This window comes from Macaca nemestrina, chromosome 1, assembly GCF_043159975.1.
Source record: "Macaca nemestrina isolate mMacNem1 chromosome 1, mMacNem.hap1, whole genome shotgun sequence".
In the NCBI taxonomy this organism is placed as follows: domain Eukaryota; kingdom Metazoa; phylum Chordata; class Mammalia; order Primates; family Cercopithecidae; genus Macaca; species Macaca nemestrina.
The window spans coordinates 162,860,833-162,878,435 of NC_092125.1; the positions used below are offsets into that span (position 1 = coordinate 162,860,833).

Below are 17,603 nucleotides of genomic sequence, written 5' to 3' on the forward strand. Positions count from 1 at the left end.
TATCTGATAATACTATGTTAGGCCAGGCACAGTGGCATGCACCTGTAGCTGCTTCAGAGGCTAAAGCAAGAAAATCACTTGAGCCCGGGAGTTCACGGCTATTGTGCACTATGATCATGTCTATGAGTAGCCACTGCACTCTAGCCTGGACAACATAATGAGACTCTGTCTCTAAAAAAAATAAAAAATAAAAATAAAAATACATAGTGTTGGCATGGATATGAAACGACTAGACATCTACGTCTTTGGGTAAAAATGTAAATTGGTATGACTTTGTACCAGTACTTAAGTCTTTTTGTTGGGATGTAAATCAATATAAAATGATGACAATCACTTATTTTTTAAATTAAAAATGCACTCATTCTATGACACAGGGATTAAGCTCCCACAACTATTCCATAGAGAAACTCTTGTATATGTATATGGATAGAAATGCCATACAAAATATTCAAAGCAACATACTTTGTAATATCACAAAACTAGCGATATAGTTTGGATGTCTGTCTCCTCCAAATCACATGTTGAAATCTGACTCCTATTGTTGAAGGTGGGGCCCAGTAGGAGGTGTTTGGGTGAGGGGAGTGGATCCCTCATGAATTGCTTAGTGCCCTCCCTGCAGTAATGTGTGAGTTTTCACTCTATTCATGAGAGTTGGTTGTTTAAAATGAGCCTGGCTCCTCCTCCTCCTCTCTCTCGTGCTTTCCTTCTTGCCATGTGACACACCTGCTCCCCCTTCACCTCCCACTATGATTGGAAGCTTCCTGAGGCCCTTACCAGAAGCAGATGCTGGTGCAATGTTTCTTGTACAGTCTGCAGAACCATGAGCCAAATAAATATATTTTCTTTAGAAATTACCCGGCTTTAGGTATTCCTGTATAGCAATGCAAAATGGACTAATATAAATAGAAACAACTCAAATGTTAATTAATGGTAGAAAGGCTAAAAAATGTTGTATATAACGCTGTATATTATACGTTGTACTTTAACAGTGAAAATGAATGAAATACAACTATATAGAAAAACAAGCTTACATCTCTTAATGTTGAGTACAAAAGAGATTTGGGGTATGTGTGAAAGTTTGCATACAGTATGAGACCACTCATATAGCTTTTTAAAATACAAAAATAAGTACTATGTTATTTGACATAGAAATGTATATGGTAATATGCTAAAGTAAGAAAACGATAAACTTGGCTGGGTGCAGTGGCTCACGCCTGTAATCCCAGAGCTTTGGGAGGCCTAGGTGGGCAGATCACCCGAGGTCGGGAGTTCAAGACCAGCCTGGCCAACATTGTGAAACCCTGTCACTACTAAAAAATACAAAATTAGCTGGGTGTGGTGGTGGGTGCCTGTAATCCCAGCTACTCAGGAGACTGAGGCAGGGGAACCAGTTGAACCCAGGAGGCAGAGGTTGCAGTGCGCAATCGGATTTCCACTTAAGATTGTGCTCTGTTGGGAGGCTGAGGCAGGCGGATCACGAGGTCAGATCAAGACCATCCTGGCTTATACAGTGAAACCCCATCTCTACTAAAAATACAAAAAATTACCCGGTTGTGGTGGTGGGCACCTGTAGTCCCAGCTACTTGGGAGGCTGAGGCAGGAGAATGGCATGAACTCGGGAGGCAGAGCTTGCAGTGAGCTGAGATCATGCCACTGCACTCCAGCATGGGCGACAGAGCAAGACTCCGTCTCAAAAAAAAAAAAAAGAAAGAAAAAGAAAAAAGAAAAGAAAGGAAAATGATAAACTCAAAGTTGAGAATAGTACTTTCTTTACTTTCTTTGGAGGGGGAAGGATATACTAAAGTACACAGAGGTTTGAAAGGTAATAAAAGTATTTCTTTCTTAAGATGGGTGATGGACTTTTGGAGCTTATTTTCTTTTTATTCTTTTTAAAGATTTTATACATTATTTAAATTTACTTAACTGTCTTAGTCCTTTGAGCTGCTATAACAGAGTACCATAGATTGGGTGGTTTATAAGTCACAGCTACTTCTGGAGGCTAGGAAGTTCAAGACCAAGGTGCCAGCAGATTCAGTGTCTGCTGAGAACCTGTATCCTGGTTCACAGACAATGTCTTCTTGCTGCATCCTCACATGGTGGAAGGGACAAGGGACAAGGGCACTTCTGTCATCTCTTTTATAAAGGTGCTAATCACATTTATGAGGGTTTTGCCTTCATGACCTAATCATCTTCTAAAAGCCTTAACTTCAAATTGGGAATTAGGTCACAACACATGAATTTGGCAGGGTATAAACTTTCAGTCTACCTTTAGCTTTAAATGTAAATGATATACCAATTCATTAAAAACACAAAAGTCTTCAACCTTATTGGTAAAAAAAATGCAAATGAAATATATGTGTTTTAACTTCCATCAGCACAGATTAACCAAAAGTATGATGATGTTTGCAAGCGTAGTTGAAAATAATTCTTTTCTACACTGCTAGTGAAAAAGGAAATCAATTATTTGAGAGGAAGCAATTTCAGAATGTCTTTTGACTCAGAAAGTCTTCTTTAAGAATATTAACTAAACAAATAATCAGAGCCACACATACAAATTTATATTAAAGATATTCAGTATAGTAGAAAGATAGTGAACCCAAGCTAAATGTACTATAGCAGAGAATTGCATCAATTACAGGACTGCGTCTGGAACATAATGGGTGCTTAGTAAACAATTGCTAAATGAACTAATGAATAAACATATGTACATATTTATATGTATGTGCACAAAATATTAACAGCGATTATATTTGGGAGAAGAGCTTATGAGTGACTTTTTAAACTTTACTTTTCTATATTTTTCAAAAATTTTTGCTATGAAGATATAGTACTCTAGGAAGCAGAAAAAAATATGTTAAGTTCTTGCTTGCTTCAAAGCGAAATTTGCCCCTATATCTTTTATCTTCTGGAAATGTACCACATCTAACACCACCCTTTCCACATAAATTTATTTTAATACATCAAATTTTAATACATCTTTCTCTTCCTGACATTCCCTTCCCCACCATAGTCCCAACACTATTGCTTGAATATTTAAAATTCATGTTTCTTCATTATCATGATTGCTTTTGTTAATCTCTTTTATTTCTGTTGCATACTTTTGCATACTTTTGTTGCATACTTGTGTTTTGTTGCATACTTAACACATTTTCTTCAATGTCTCAGGCATCACACACTCATGTATTCAAAACTGAATTCATGATTTCCACCCAAAACCACTTGGTTTAGTTCATTTTGACAAACAGAATAAAGAAAGGATAGATGGAAACCAAATACCACTGCTCGGCATTCTGATGAGGTTAAGGTCACTAGGTTCTCTCATCTTAATAGCAAGTTGAAAACCAGGGAACTACTTAGTTCTTTTCATTTCAAATAGGAACACACTGCCTTGTGGTATTGCGTACTCACTTTCCCCATATCCCCTGTATATACACAAATACCTAGGTGCTTGCTTACTGGTTTACCCTCAACTTTCTTGTAATTTGGAGCTGTCTCTTTATGAAAGATAAACTGTAGAATCTAAAGTTTAGATCTTTTAGGAAAGCATTTGTTTACTTTATGTATTTTTAAACTGTTTAGATCACAGCATACGGATATGAATCAATTAAGGAATATGGAGTTCATTTGTTTCAATTTATATTCAGTATCACTATTTGGAATAAATGGATTCACCTGCAGCTAAAATAGAATTACAGTGAAGTTTTAAAAAGGTACATGGAAATATTACTTAGTTTCTCTCCATGCATGCATAAATAAAAATACTGTTTTGTATGTTTTGAAAGTAAAGTCTTTTTTTTACAGTTTTTTTCTAAGTACTTAGTTAAATAGGATCATCAAAAGTTAAAACCTTCCTGGATTCAAAATATCTTTTCCAATGAAAGAAATGTGGTTGGGGTGGGAGACAGGGTTTATATATCCTTTCTATATATGAATTTATATCTCTATAGATCTTTCCCATGAATTCTGTATTTATATGTCCACCTGCATAGTCAACATATTTTCTTCAATGTCTCAGGCATCACACACTCATATATTCAAAACTGAATTCATGATTTCCACCCGAAACCACTTGGCTCCTCCTCTTTTGTTTTGTACATTTTGAGAAATAGAATAAAGAAAGGATAGATGGAAACCAAATATGGCTGCTTGGCATTCTGAGGAATCCAAGCTGCCAGTCTTCCATATTTTGTTATGATGCCGTCTGTGTCCTTCTCAGCTGCCTAGCAGAAAACAACCTTCAGAATCTTGTGTCTTTGATGCTTCTACCAAGAGGTAAAAAGCATCACTTCTGCTCATGTTATTGTCCAAAGTGAAGTCCCATGGACATGCCTAATTTCAGGGAGCCATATGCCCAGAAAGAAGGAGGAATGGGGAATCGTATGATCACTTCCACAAGCAGCAACTTAGATCATCTCATTCTGTTTACTTGGTTTAGTCCAATGTACTTTCATTCTCCCCACACTTAACTATCTTCTTCCCAATTCCCACTCTGAACCAAGGCCTAGGAGATGATATATGTTGAGGCAAAAGGGGGCCAGGGACCATCTTCACCTGGTTTTTACCCTTTTTCAATCTTTCTCCAGTTCCTCGCACAGCCCTGAAAGGACTTTTTTGTCTTCTTCATGGGGCTGGAACTTTGGTGATTCCATTGAGGAATACAGTCCTCCCTGTTCTATAGTTTATGCTCTCATCAATCCTCTAAGCTCTAGTCTCTGATACTTAAAGGAAAATGTTTAGGATTCAGAAAATCTATTTTTTAAGTAAAACTAGCTTTCAGGACTACTGCTCTAAACGTACTTAGAAGTCTAATTTGAAATTCAAACTCGAGTAATGATCCCTTTGTTACAGGCAAGAACTGCATTCTTTCTGAATAAAATGAATGTTATTCTTTTAATGTGTGAGAAGTTTCAGGACAATACAATTTAGAGAGAATTGAGAAGACAACAGATACAGTTTTTTAAAAAATGATATTTCTGCTGCCCCTGTCTCTCCTACTGAGCTACAAGATTCATGAGGGCAGAAATCAAATTGTTTGGCTTGAAATTGTTTAGCCAAAATATTATTTGAATAAAGAGAGAGATGAATGAACAAAACCGTAGCTCCATAGGATTGCTACTTACATAAGTATGTTAGTAATTTTGGATAAAACAGAGAAGAAAACACTTAAACTTACAATATAATCTAAGGTTCTAAAGTGAGTCCCAATATACAAAAGACTGACAAAGTGCCCTGGATAAGCATGAAACTCACTGTGGTGAAGAAAGAATGGAGGCACAAGAAGCACAGTTGGGACACTGGGTGCAAGATCAGAGGGGAGGGATTCTTTCCAACGAGACACAGTAAAAACCCATTGAAATATTTTCTGACCCAGCATTGGGGATTCTTCCTAGGTTCCTTGAGAGGGATGTTGCAAAATATAAAACAGCAGCTTGCTTACCAGTATCCCCCTAGAAAGATGCACTCTCTGCAACCAGTCATGCGGACCCTGGCTTAGAGATGCTTCCTCGGTTTTAGGGCCATGAGGCATTGGCAGCAGAGCACAACAGTCATGGATGGAGAATGGTGATGACCAAGACAACAGCCATATTGTTCCTACCACACTTTTGAGGTCAAGAATTGAATCTCACTCATTTTTCATCAATGAGTAAGTCCCACTAGATTCTGTACAGGAAATGCAGAGAGATTTGGAATCTCTCTGCGAGGAGTTCAGGGGCCAGAGATCATCAAGATTATTATCCACACTTTAAATTGTCCCCAAGGCTTGAGAGACTCAGCAAGCAAAGGTCACACATTGAAGCAAATTGCTACATCTTAGCAAATCTCTCACACACTGCATAATTCAGATGAACAAATAGGTCCCCTTGTGAGAGGGAAATTTTATAAAACTTTTTCAGACTGTCCTGAGAAAGGGCCATATGACTGCTCACTGGGATTTGGAATGAATTTCTCAGGCTTCATCTCTTATCAGCTACCAGAAGATCATCTATAAGTATTAAAACTTTGAGAGTATGAATCTGGCACTGTCCAAAATCAGCATGGGAGAAATTTCAAATTTCGATCTATCCCTACATGATAAAGATTTCATTTGAAGCCCCAAATATCTAGGACTCTGTTGTGACATCATTGGTAAAAACTGTCCAGGATTTGAAATTGGAAGTTTCTTTGTGTCTAAATGGTCATGGGCATTAAAACTTTTAACCAGCTGGTTCCAATCATGAAGTTAAAATTTCTCTCTCTGGTTCCCAGAAGTCTATGCTGGCATGTTTATTTCATGCTTGCCTATGAAGAATTAAGCTTTATTTTTATGCAAGTTAATTTTCTCCTTATGGAGTTATCATTAATATAAATAGCAATATAAATGGCAATTTATATTAATGATAACTCCATAAGGAGAAAAAGTATAAAAGTGGTTACATTCAGTAACTTTCCAATCTACAAATTTGTCATCTCTTTAAAATAGTAAACAAGTACCAGAAGATGTCTGAAAGGTGTCCCAGAATATAATTTTTTGAAGGGTTATTAAGTATCACAAGTAACTGTAAAGGTGATTATAATCAGTTCATTTGGATTTGAGTTGCCAGATTTAACAAATAAAAATATAGGATGACCAGTTAAATGTGTATGTTGTACATGTACATCCAACATGGAGCCCGGTCACTGGAGGTGCCCTTGGCAATTTTTCTAGGTCCACCTACAAGGGCCAAGACTGACTAAGAACATCCTTTCACTTAAAAAAAAAATACAGTTTATCTTAAAATCACATTTAACTGAGTATCTTCTACTTTTATATGGCATTTCTAATTTGGAGGAACTGGCTGCTTGCCATGATACTAAAAATATTACTGTGATTTTTCATCTTGAATTATCTTTATGTCATTTGGCTTATTTATAAGAGAAAAAAGTAAATTAACTTGTACCAGAAAATATTAATTGAATAAGATCATCCTGGGTTTTGCTCTGTTGGCATTTTCCTTCACATAATTTTGAAATCAGTGTCGGTTGGAGAAAAGGATTTGTTGTGCAGTATTTTAGGGTGGGAGAGTTCAGGATGCAGTCAATGGAACCATTTTAGGAAAAATTTCCCAGCATCTTACAGGGCCCTATTCTTGACAGCACACAGCTCTTCACTCTAGTCATCGAATGTGCCCAGTGGGAGGAGTCATAATTTAGGTTCACTGACTTACTTCCACTTAAATCCTGGAAATTCAGAGCTTTGAGTCTTTACAGTGACCTAGGCCTGTACTTGATTGAGGACAGGATTGAATGTTTTCATTTCATCAATAGGTTCAGAGAGTTGGATCAATTTAATAATATGTCACATAGTTATAGGGGAGATATGAATAAATTGCAAACCTGTTGAATTCTTAAAGAGCAGGGAGTACTATTTAGAGAACATGGTACCTTCAGTTAGTTTTATTATTTGTAATAACAAAAGCCACAGTTTATTCAGCTATTAGTATATTATGGGCATAGGATAAATGATCTAGAGTAATTATTTCCCTTATCCCCACAACATTCTCCTCAGATAGGCCTTATCATCTCCATTTTATAAGTGAGGATTAATCTGTCATCCCTGAGTCATGCAATTGTCAAAAACATAACTGAATTTTAAACCAAGCTCTGATGCTAAAGCTCATGTCTTAACCACTATGTTGTATTTCTCACCAGTTATGTTTGTGTGTTGATTTTGTTTTAAAGAATGAGATGTCTGTCAGCAAAGCTCTCATAATAAATCCCTCTACCTTCACTCCAAGTTACAACTTCTTCCCCAAAATGGCAGACATATTGAAGGTTTGCTCACTAGAAACTCAAACACATTTGTCCAAGGAGCTAGGGAAAATATTTACAGAGTAAATATTTTTCTGCCTGAAGTAAATCACATTTCATATCAATTGATGGATCTGATGCAAGATAGGTGAGCCCCAGCATTGGGGCTTAGCCCAGGAGGGTTCTTGGTTTCACTCAAGAAAGAATTCCAGGGAAAACTGGTGTTGTTAGATAGCAATCTTTTATTAAAGGGTACTGCTCCTTGTGAGTTACGGCTAACTCAAAGGCAGTGCACCCAGAAGCTGCAATGTATGGGTTGTTGGCAACTGTATGTTTACTCACCTCTACCCACTTTCAATTACATGCAAATTAAGGGGCAGGTTAATGCAAATTGAGGGACGGGTTATTTAGAACTTTTTAGGAAAGGGGCAGTAACTTCCAGGCCATTGTATGGAATAAAGTCATAGCTTCTGGGTCACTGTCATGGCATTCATTTATTATTTATTTATTATTTCTATTTTATTATTATTATTTTTTTTGAGATGGAGTCTCACTCTGTCGCCCAGGCTGGAGTGCAGTGGCGCAATGTCAGCTCACTGCAACCTCTGCCTCCTCGGTTCAAGCGATTGTCCTGCCTCAGCCTCCAGAGTAACTGAGACTACAGGCACATGCCACCACACCCAGCTACTTTTTGCATTTTTAGTAGAGACGGGGTTTCACCGTATTAGCTAAGATGGTCTTGATCTCCCGACCTCATGATCCACCCACCTCGGCCTTCCAAAGTGCTGGAATTACAGCATGAGCCACCACCTCCGGCCTGTGGTGGGATTTATAAACTGTCATGGTGCTGGCGGGAATGTCTTATGCTAATGAGCAATGAGGGCGGCTAGGAATTGCTTTTGTCGCCATCTGCTGGTTCCTGCCATTTTTTTCACTTCATTCTATATGGATGAGATCCTGTTTTGGTCAGCAGGGTTGTGACCAGAAAATAAGTCCTGCTGGTGTCCTTCGTTCTTCTCTCAGAGATTCGATGCTCCTTAATCTTAAGGGGGCTGCAGAAGGGCAGAGGTCCATCTTTTATAACTGCTTCTTGCTGATTCCATGGACATAGGCTCTGCCTAGCATTGGAGGAGTAAAACTCTCTGGCTACCTGATGTAAGGGGCCCAACACCAGAATGTTTTTATTTTCTGGGTAAGAAGACAGGATAGGTTGGAAGGCTTGTGCCAGCATCATCTTCATGTGGAATTGTTGTAGTCTAGAAGACACAAACTTAACTAAGAGGTTAAACAAGCAAGGACCAAAAATTAGTAATAATAAAGTAGTTATCAAAGGTCTTAGGAAAGGTAAAAACCAGGTGAGAATAATAGGCATGGTTTACTATTGCATATGCTCTTCCTTGTCATGTTATTTATTTGTGTGTTTGCAAAACAATAGCTTTACGTCTTCTAGGGGTTCACAAATGTAGGGTGTGGGGTCTTCCTCTTATACCTGTGGAGATTCACAAGAAACAGGTTTAATCCTGGACAGGTGTCCCCAGCTAGTGATTTTCTGAAGCTTAACAGCAGTGGGGGTATTTAACAATAACTGATAGAGGTGTTTTGGTTGTAATTGTTCAAGTGATTCTCCTGCCTCAGCTTCCTGAGTAGCTGGGACTACAGGGGACTACAAGCACACACCACCATGCCCGGCTAGTTTTTTTGTATTTTTAGTAGAGACAAGGTTTCACCATATTGTCCAGGTTGGTCTGGAACTCCTGACCTCATGATTGACCTGCCTCAGCCTTCCAGAGTGCTGGGATTACAGGCGTGAGCCAACGTGCCAGGCCCAGGATTTTTTTTTCATTTTTTTAAGTCTTTAGTAAGACTAAATTTTCCAGTTAAACAAAGGAGGGTTTTTTTTGTGTTTTTTTTTTTTGTTTGTTTGTTTTCCATTTGTGAGAAAGGGCAATATTTTATTTTAATTTCGAAAGGCCTTTTGATCCTGGCCTAAATTTAGGGAGTAAGCATGGTGAAGCATGTCTGACCTCCTGTTTCCTGTCATGGTTTGAGTTAGTTTTTCTGGTTTCTTTGGGATTTCCTTTGGCCACGGGACTTAGAGCCAAAAGACTGATAGCCAATTAAACTTTTTTAGGCTGTATGGGAATGGATGTGGGCAGGCACTCATTAGCCCTTAAAATTTGTTATGCAATATAAGAGTCAAAAACTAAAAGCCAAAAATAAGGTTCTATATTAAGAAAAACCAATATGCGGGTGGCCAAGATGACCAACTAGAAGCAGTTAGTGTGTGTGTCTCTCATGGAAAGGTACAAAGAGGGTAATACAGCACCTTCAACTGAAACGTCCAAATACTCACATTGGGACTAATCAAGGAAACAACTTGACCCATAGAAAATGAAGGAAAGCAAGACAGGATGATGCCCCATTTGGGAGCAACATGAAACCAGAGGAACCTCCCCACTCCCAGGGAAGCAGTGAGTGAATGTACAACCCCAGGAAACCATGCTTCTCCCACGGATCTTTGCAATACTTGGGTCAGGAGATCTCCTATGAACCCACTCCACCAGGGCCTTCAGACTAAGAGACCTACATGGAGTCTCAGCATAGCAGCTGCTCAGGTATGCATGGAGACCCTGGAGCCTTAGATACTCGGACTTTCCAGCAAAAGTAGCTGCAGCCCAGCAAAGTGGGCTCCCATACATACCCCTAGGAAAGATACTGAATCCAGGGGGCTGAGCAGTGACAGTCTGCAGACCCCACTTCTATGGCGCCTCACAGGATAAGACCCACTGGCTTGGAATTCCAGCCAGCCACCAGCAGGCAGGGTTACACCTCCCTGAGATGGAGCTCCCAGGAGAAGGAATGGACTGCCATCTTGCCTTTTGGGTGACTTAGTTCTCTAGCCTTCGGGCTTTGGAGAGTGTGAGCTGACCAGGGGCAGAAGGGATCCTCCAGCACATCACAACTGCTCTACCAAAATGTGGCCAGACTGCTTTGTTAAGCAGGTCCCTGATCCCATTCCTCCTCACTGGGTGGGACCTCCCTACCAGGGCCTCTAGCCACCCCTGCCCATGTTCTCTAGCCAAGAGAGATTTGAAAACTCTCTGGGACAGAGCTCCCAGAGGAATGGGCAGGCCACCATCTTTGCTGTTTGGGTGACTTAACTCTTCCAGCCTTTGAGCTTTGGAGTGCTCGAGGTGAGCAGGGGTTGAGGCAGACTCCAGCACAGCACAGCTGCTCTACCAAAATGTGACCAGACTGCTCTGTGGGTGGGTCTCTGATCTCATTCCTCCTCACTAGAAGGGACCTCCCAACCAGTCTCCAGGCACATCCTACAGGTGTCTTTGGCTGGCTACCAGTGAGGCAGGAAAATAGGGTCTGGAGGCAGGGAACATAAGGCTGAGTCACACTTCAGCTATGATAGGAAATATCCTCTCCATAGGGCGTAGGCCAAGTAAATGACTTTGTAATTTTACTTCATCCTCTCCATATACATAGGGCGTACCCCAAGTAGAGGGCATTTAAACTCACAAAAACCCTATGACAGGGCCTTTATGCTCCTATACTTGGGCCCACTCCCACACTGGGGAGTGTGCTTCCATTTTTCATAAATCCCTTCATCTCTTCCTTGCTTTGTTTGTCTGTTTTGTGCAATTCTTTGTTCAAGACACCAAGAACCTGGATACACTTCACCATTAACACCAGCTAATACAAACACACACTTAAACACACAGACTGATGTCACTATAAAGTAACCATATAAACAAGCCATTATAATAACCAGCTAATAGCACAATGACAGGATCAAATCCACATATCAATACTAACCTTGAATGTAAATAGGATAAATGCCCCACTTAAAAGCACAGAGTGACAAACTGGATTCAAAAAGGCAAGACCCAATGGTATGCTGTCTTTCAGAGACCCATCTCACACATAATGACACCCACAGGCTCAAAATAAAGGAATGAAGGAAAATCTACCATGCACGTGGAAAAAAGCAAAAAGCAGAGCTTGCAATTCTAATTTCAGATAAAATAGATTTCAAACCAACAAAGATAAAAAAAGACCAAGGCATTACATAATGGTAAAGGGTTCAATTCAACAAGAAGAGCTAACTATCCTAAATATATGAGCACCCAACACAGGAGCACCCAGATTCATAAAGAAAGTTCTTAGAGACCTACAAAGAGACATAGACTCCCACACAATAATAGTGGGAAACTTCAACACTCCACTGACAGTATTAGAGAGATCCTCAAGGCAGAAAATTAACATAGACAATCAGGACCTGAACTCAAAATTGGACCAAATGGATCTGATAAACCTTTACAGAACCCTGCACTCAAAACCAACAGAATTTACATTTTTCTCATTGCCGCATGACACATACTTTAAAATTGGCCACATAATTGAACATAAAACAATCCTCAACAAATGCAAAAGAACCAAAATCATATCAAACACACTCTTGAACCACAACACAATAAAAACAGAAGTTAAGACTATGAAAAACACTCAAAACCATGCAATTACATGGTAATTAAATAACATGCTCCTGAATGACTTTTGGGTAAATAATGAAATTAAGGCAGAAATCAAAAAGTCCTTTAAAAATAATGAGAATAAAGATACAACATACTAGCATATCTGGGACACAGCTAAGGCAGTGTTAAGAAAGATATTCATAGCACTAAATGCCAACATCAGAAAGTTAGAAATATATTAACAATCTAACTTCACAACTGAAAGAATTAGAGAAGCAAGAATAAATCAACCCCAAAGCTAAAAGACAATAAATAACCAAAATCAGAGCTGAACTGAAGGAGGTTGAGACACAAAAAACCATTCAAAAGATCAATGAAATCAGGAGTTTGTTTTATGAAAAATTTAATAAGATACAGAGGTCCACTAACTAGACTAATAAAGAAAATATAGGAGATTCAAATAAACACTTAGAAATGATGAAGGAAATGTTACTACTGACCCCACAGAAATAAAAACAACCATCAGAAATTACCATGAACACCTCTATGCAAAAAACTAGAAAATCTAGAAGAGATAAATGCATCTCTGGACACATACACCCTCCCAAGACTGAGCCAGGAAGAAATCAATTCCCTGAACAGACACATAATAAACTCTGAAATTGAATCTGTAACAAATAACCTATCAACCAAAAAAAAGCCCAGGACCTAATGGATTCACAGCTGAATTCTACCATATGTACAAATAATTCTACCATATGTACCATATGTACAAAGAAGAGCTGGTACCTCCCAAAAAGTTTAGAAGGGACTCCTCCCCAACTCATTCTATGAGGCTAGCATCATCTTGATACCAAAACCTGACAGAGACACAACAGAAATAGTACACTTCAGGCAATATCCTTGATAAACACTGACACAAAAATCTTCAACAAAATACTAGCAAAAATTCAGCAGCACATAAAAAAGCTAATCCACCATAATTAAGTGGACTTCATCCCCAGGATGCAAAATTTGTTCAACATATGCAAATCAAGAAATAGTTCATATAAAAGGAACTAAAGAGAAAATCGACGTGATTATCTCATTAGATGCAGGAAAGGCTTTTGATAAAATTCAACATCATTTCATGCTAAAAACTCTCAATAAACTAGGTATTGAAGGAATATACCTCAAAACAACAAGAGCCATCTATGACAAATCCACAGTCAACATTATACTAAATGGGCAAAATCTGGAAGCATTCCCCTTGAAAGCCAGCACAAGACAAGGATGCTGTCTCTCACCATTTCTATTCAACATAGTATTGGAAGTCCTGGCCAGAGCAATCAGGCAAGAGAAAGAAATAAAGGGCATCCAAATAGGAAAAAAGGCATCCAAATTTGCAGGCAACATGATTCTATATCTAGAAAGCCCCACAGTCTCAGGCCAAAAGTTTCTTTAGCTGATAAACAACTTCAGCAAAGTTGCAGGATATAAAATCAATGTACAAAAATCACTAGCACTCTTACACACCAACAACACCCAAACTGAGAGCCAAATCAGAAAGGCAGTCTTATTCACAATTGCCACAAAAAGAACAAAGTACTTAAGAATATAGCTAACCAGTGAGGTGAAAGATCTCTACAACAAGAATGATAAAACCGTGCTAGAAGAAATCAGAGAAGACACAAACAAATGAAAATACATCCCATGCTCATGGACAAGACGAATCAATATTGTTAAAATGGCCATACTGCCCAAAGAAATTTACAGATTCAATAAAAACAACCATTATAAGTTATTCCTATCAAACTACCAATGACATTCTCGCACAACTAGAAGAAACTATTTTAAAATGTATATGGAACCAAAATATAGCCCAACTACCCAAGACAATCCTAAGCAAAAAGAACAAAGTTGGAGGCATCACGTTTCCCAACTTCAAACTATACTACAGGAATACAGTAGCCAAAACATCCTGGCACTGGGACAAAAACAGACACATAGACCAGTGGAACAGAATAAAGATCCCAGAAATAATGCCACAGAACTACAACCATCTGATTTTCAACAAGGTCAAAAAAAAAAAAAAAGCAATGGAAAAAGGACTCCCTATTTAATAAATGGTGCTGGGATAACTGGCTAACCATATGCAGAAGACTGAAGCTGGACACCTTCCTTACATCATATACAAAAATCAACTCAAGTTAGACAAAATATTTAAATGTAAAACCCAAAACTATAAAAACCCTGGAAGACAATCTAGGCAATACCATCCTGGACATAGGAATAGGCAAAGATTTCATGACAAAGACACCAAAAGCAATCACAACAAAAGCAAAAATTGAGAAGTGTGGTCTAATTAAACTTAAGAGCTTCTACACAGTGAAAGAAGTTATAGAAAAAAAATAAACATACAACCTACAGAATGGGAGAAAATATTTGCAAACTATGCATCCAACAGAGGTCTAATATCTAGCATCTATAAGGAACTTAAAAAAATTTACAAGGGAAAAACAAAAAAAAAGTTAAAAAGTGGGCAAAGGACATGAACAGACACTTCTCAAAAGAAGATGTACATGTAGCCCAGAAGCATATGAAAAAAAGCTCAATATCACTGATCGCTAGAGGAATGAAAATCAAAACCACAATGAGATGCAATCTCACACCAGTAAGAATGGCTACTATTAAAAAGTCAAATAATAACATGCTGACAAGGTTGCAGAGGAAAGGGAACGCTTATATACTGTTGGTGGGAGTGTAAATTAGTTTAACCATTATGGAAAGCAGTATGGTGATTCCTCAAAGAGCTAAAAGCAGAACTACCATTTGAACCAGCAATCTGATTACTGAGTATATACCCAGAGGAATATAAATAATTCTACCATAAAGACACATGCATGTGAATGTTTATTGTAGCACTATTCACAATAGCAAAGACATGAAATCAATCTAAATGCCATCAATGACAGATTGGATAAAGAAAATGTGGTACATATACACTATGGAACACTATGCAGCCATAAAAATGAAAAAAATCATGTCCTTTGCAGGAACGTGGATGGAGCTGAGGGCTATTATCCTTAGCAAACTAATTCAGGAACAGAAAACCAAATACTGCATGTTCTCAGTTATAAGTAGGAGCTAAATGATAAGAACTTATGAACACAAAGAAGGAAACAACGGACCCTGCTGTCTACTTGAGGGTCGGGGGTGGGAGGATGGAGAGGAGCAGAAAAGATAACCATTGGGTACTGGGCTTAATACCTCGATAATGAAATAATCTGTACAATAAACCCCTGTGACACAAGTATACCTATGTGACAAACCTTCACATGTACACCCAAACCTAAAATAAAAGTTAAAAAAAAAAAAGAACAGCCAAGAGTATGTAATCAAGTTATATTGGTTAAGCATGTCATAATTGACTGGCTTAACCACACACTTTTTGTAGACCTCTACGATACAATATTTTAGCATGAGGTCACAACAACAGTTAGAACTGGAGGAGAAAAAATTATAGGAGCTGACTAAAAACCTAAAGCAAAGTTATTATCTCAGGTCTTCTCAAAGGGAGTGAGTCACAGTAACAGTTGAACATCTTTGATATGAATCTGAGAAGTTTTAAAAGAAACCAGTTATAGCATTAAAAGACAAATTTCCTGTAATGCAATTAAATACCTTAAGAAAACCCAGTTCCAATATGTAGATTATTTTCTAGAAAGTCTACCACAATTTTTCTTCACAGCCAGCTTAATCATATACAAAATCCTGCTGACAACTTTCCCTTTACAAACCCCATCACTCTTTTGCAATGCTTGGACTCTCTGCCCTATCCTGTGCCACCTCTCTCCCAAATAACCTGTCATTTTATTCTAGGAAAAGAATCTACCACACAAGATCCCTCCTCATGCAAAATCACTTTCTTTATATCCCTCCCCACACAAAAAAATGTATCTTCTATCCATAACTCTCCTCATATCTTTCTTTTTTATTCACTTGTTCCTTCACATGTTTAACCAGCCTTTTAATAAGTTCCAGATTGGAAAAAATATTATTCTTTTTTCCAATTAATAATACATCTTCCCTGGCACATTTCATATAAACTTAGGAAGCAGAAAATTCTGAACTGCCCATCAGATACTGGGATTTTACAGATGAAAACCATTCTATAATTTTAAGAATTTAAACCATACACAAAGCTACCCTTTCAAAGCTTTTTAAAATATTCTAAAGCCTAAAAACATCAATGATTTACCTAGGTAAAAATCTTGAAGTTAAATTTTAGAAGACACAACATTCTCTTCCAACTCTCAAGTTTAGCCTATTCTTGTTTAATTCATGAGCACTCTTTTATTTATAAGCCAATTTGATAGCATGCTGGATACAACTCACATCACACAAAGGAAGAGACCTACATACAAGACAGCTGGATCCAAGTTATTTACAAAATTAGAGCCTATCCACCTGGCCAAATTGTGTTTGCCCCAATAGGTATGGAAGACAGGGAGAGGCAGGGAAGGGGATCCTACAGAAGGGAACGGATGAACCACATTGCTCCAGAGGAGACCTCAGAGTCCCCAAGCCACCAGAGAACTTACCCAGATGTGGAGACATCAAAGAAAAATGTTCAGATGGCTGCTTCTCTGCCACTGTGGGAAGCTGTCCGTCAGAAGAAGGGTCCAGGACTCCCAGTAATTTTACTTCAGCAAGGCAGCTTGTTGCAACTAGTGTAAGAAAGCTAGCTCTAGTATCAGAAAGCCCATTAGTCTCCTTCCCACAGCAATTATTACCCAGAATTTTTAGAACATGGAGGAAGTCCTGGGTTTCATTTCTGACTGGGCAGATTGATGAGGAGTCTTTGTTCCCATGCACCAGGAACAGTTAGAACATTCTCATGGCCAATGACCCTCATTCCTGCAGAAGGCACAGCAATTTTGGCTCAGGGGCTGGTAAGTCAAGGACTCTCATCTGGACACCCCAGATGCTTATCTCATGACACTTTCTTGGCATGGGTAATTCTGAGTTGGCAGGAGGCCTAAGACAACTGCTAACAATTACACTTTTTATTTATGTTGGTTCTCTCTCTCTTTCTCTCTCTTTTGCCCTGTGCCTATTGTTGTAAACCTTAAAGGCCATGTTTAAGAGCTGGCTCATAGGCGTTTAAAGTCCCACTGCTGCTTTTTGTAGCTTCCTTCCAATGTCAGGGGCATATTGAGGAATACAATTCATACCCAGGAGAGTTTGCCTTTCTGGGGAGTCTGGTCTGCACTAGTATATGTCCTGAGGGCCTCAACCAAACAAACTGAAACAGAGTGGCTGTTTTGCCTTTTCCTCAAGTTACTTTTCTAACTGTGTCATGACTAGCTT

The 17,603-nt window shown here is 38.6% G+C and overlaps 1 long non-coding RNA gene across 1 annotated transcript in view; it reads right to left on the minus strand.

Annotated features, from left to right (window-relative positions):
- The window catches only part of LOC139361912 (uncharacterized), a 93,183-nt gene extending 76,039 nt beyond the window's left edge, over positions 1–17,144 (minus strand). Inside the window, exon 1 of the long non-coding RNA XR_011619882.1 lies at positions 16,835–17,144. This is a non-coding gene — a long non-coding RNA (uncharacterized lncRNA). The remainder of the gene's footprint in view (positions 1–16,834) is intronic.
- Between the last annotated feature and the right edge of the window lie 459 nt (positions 17,145–17,603).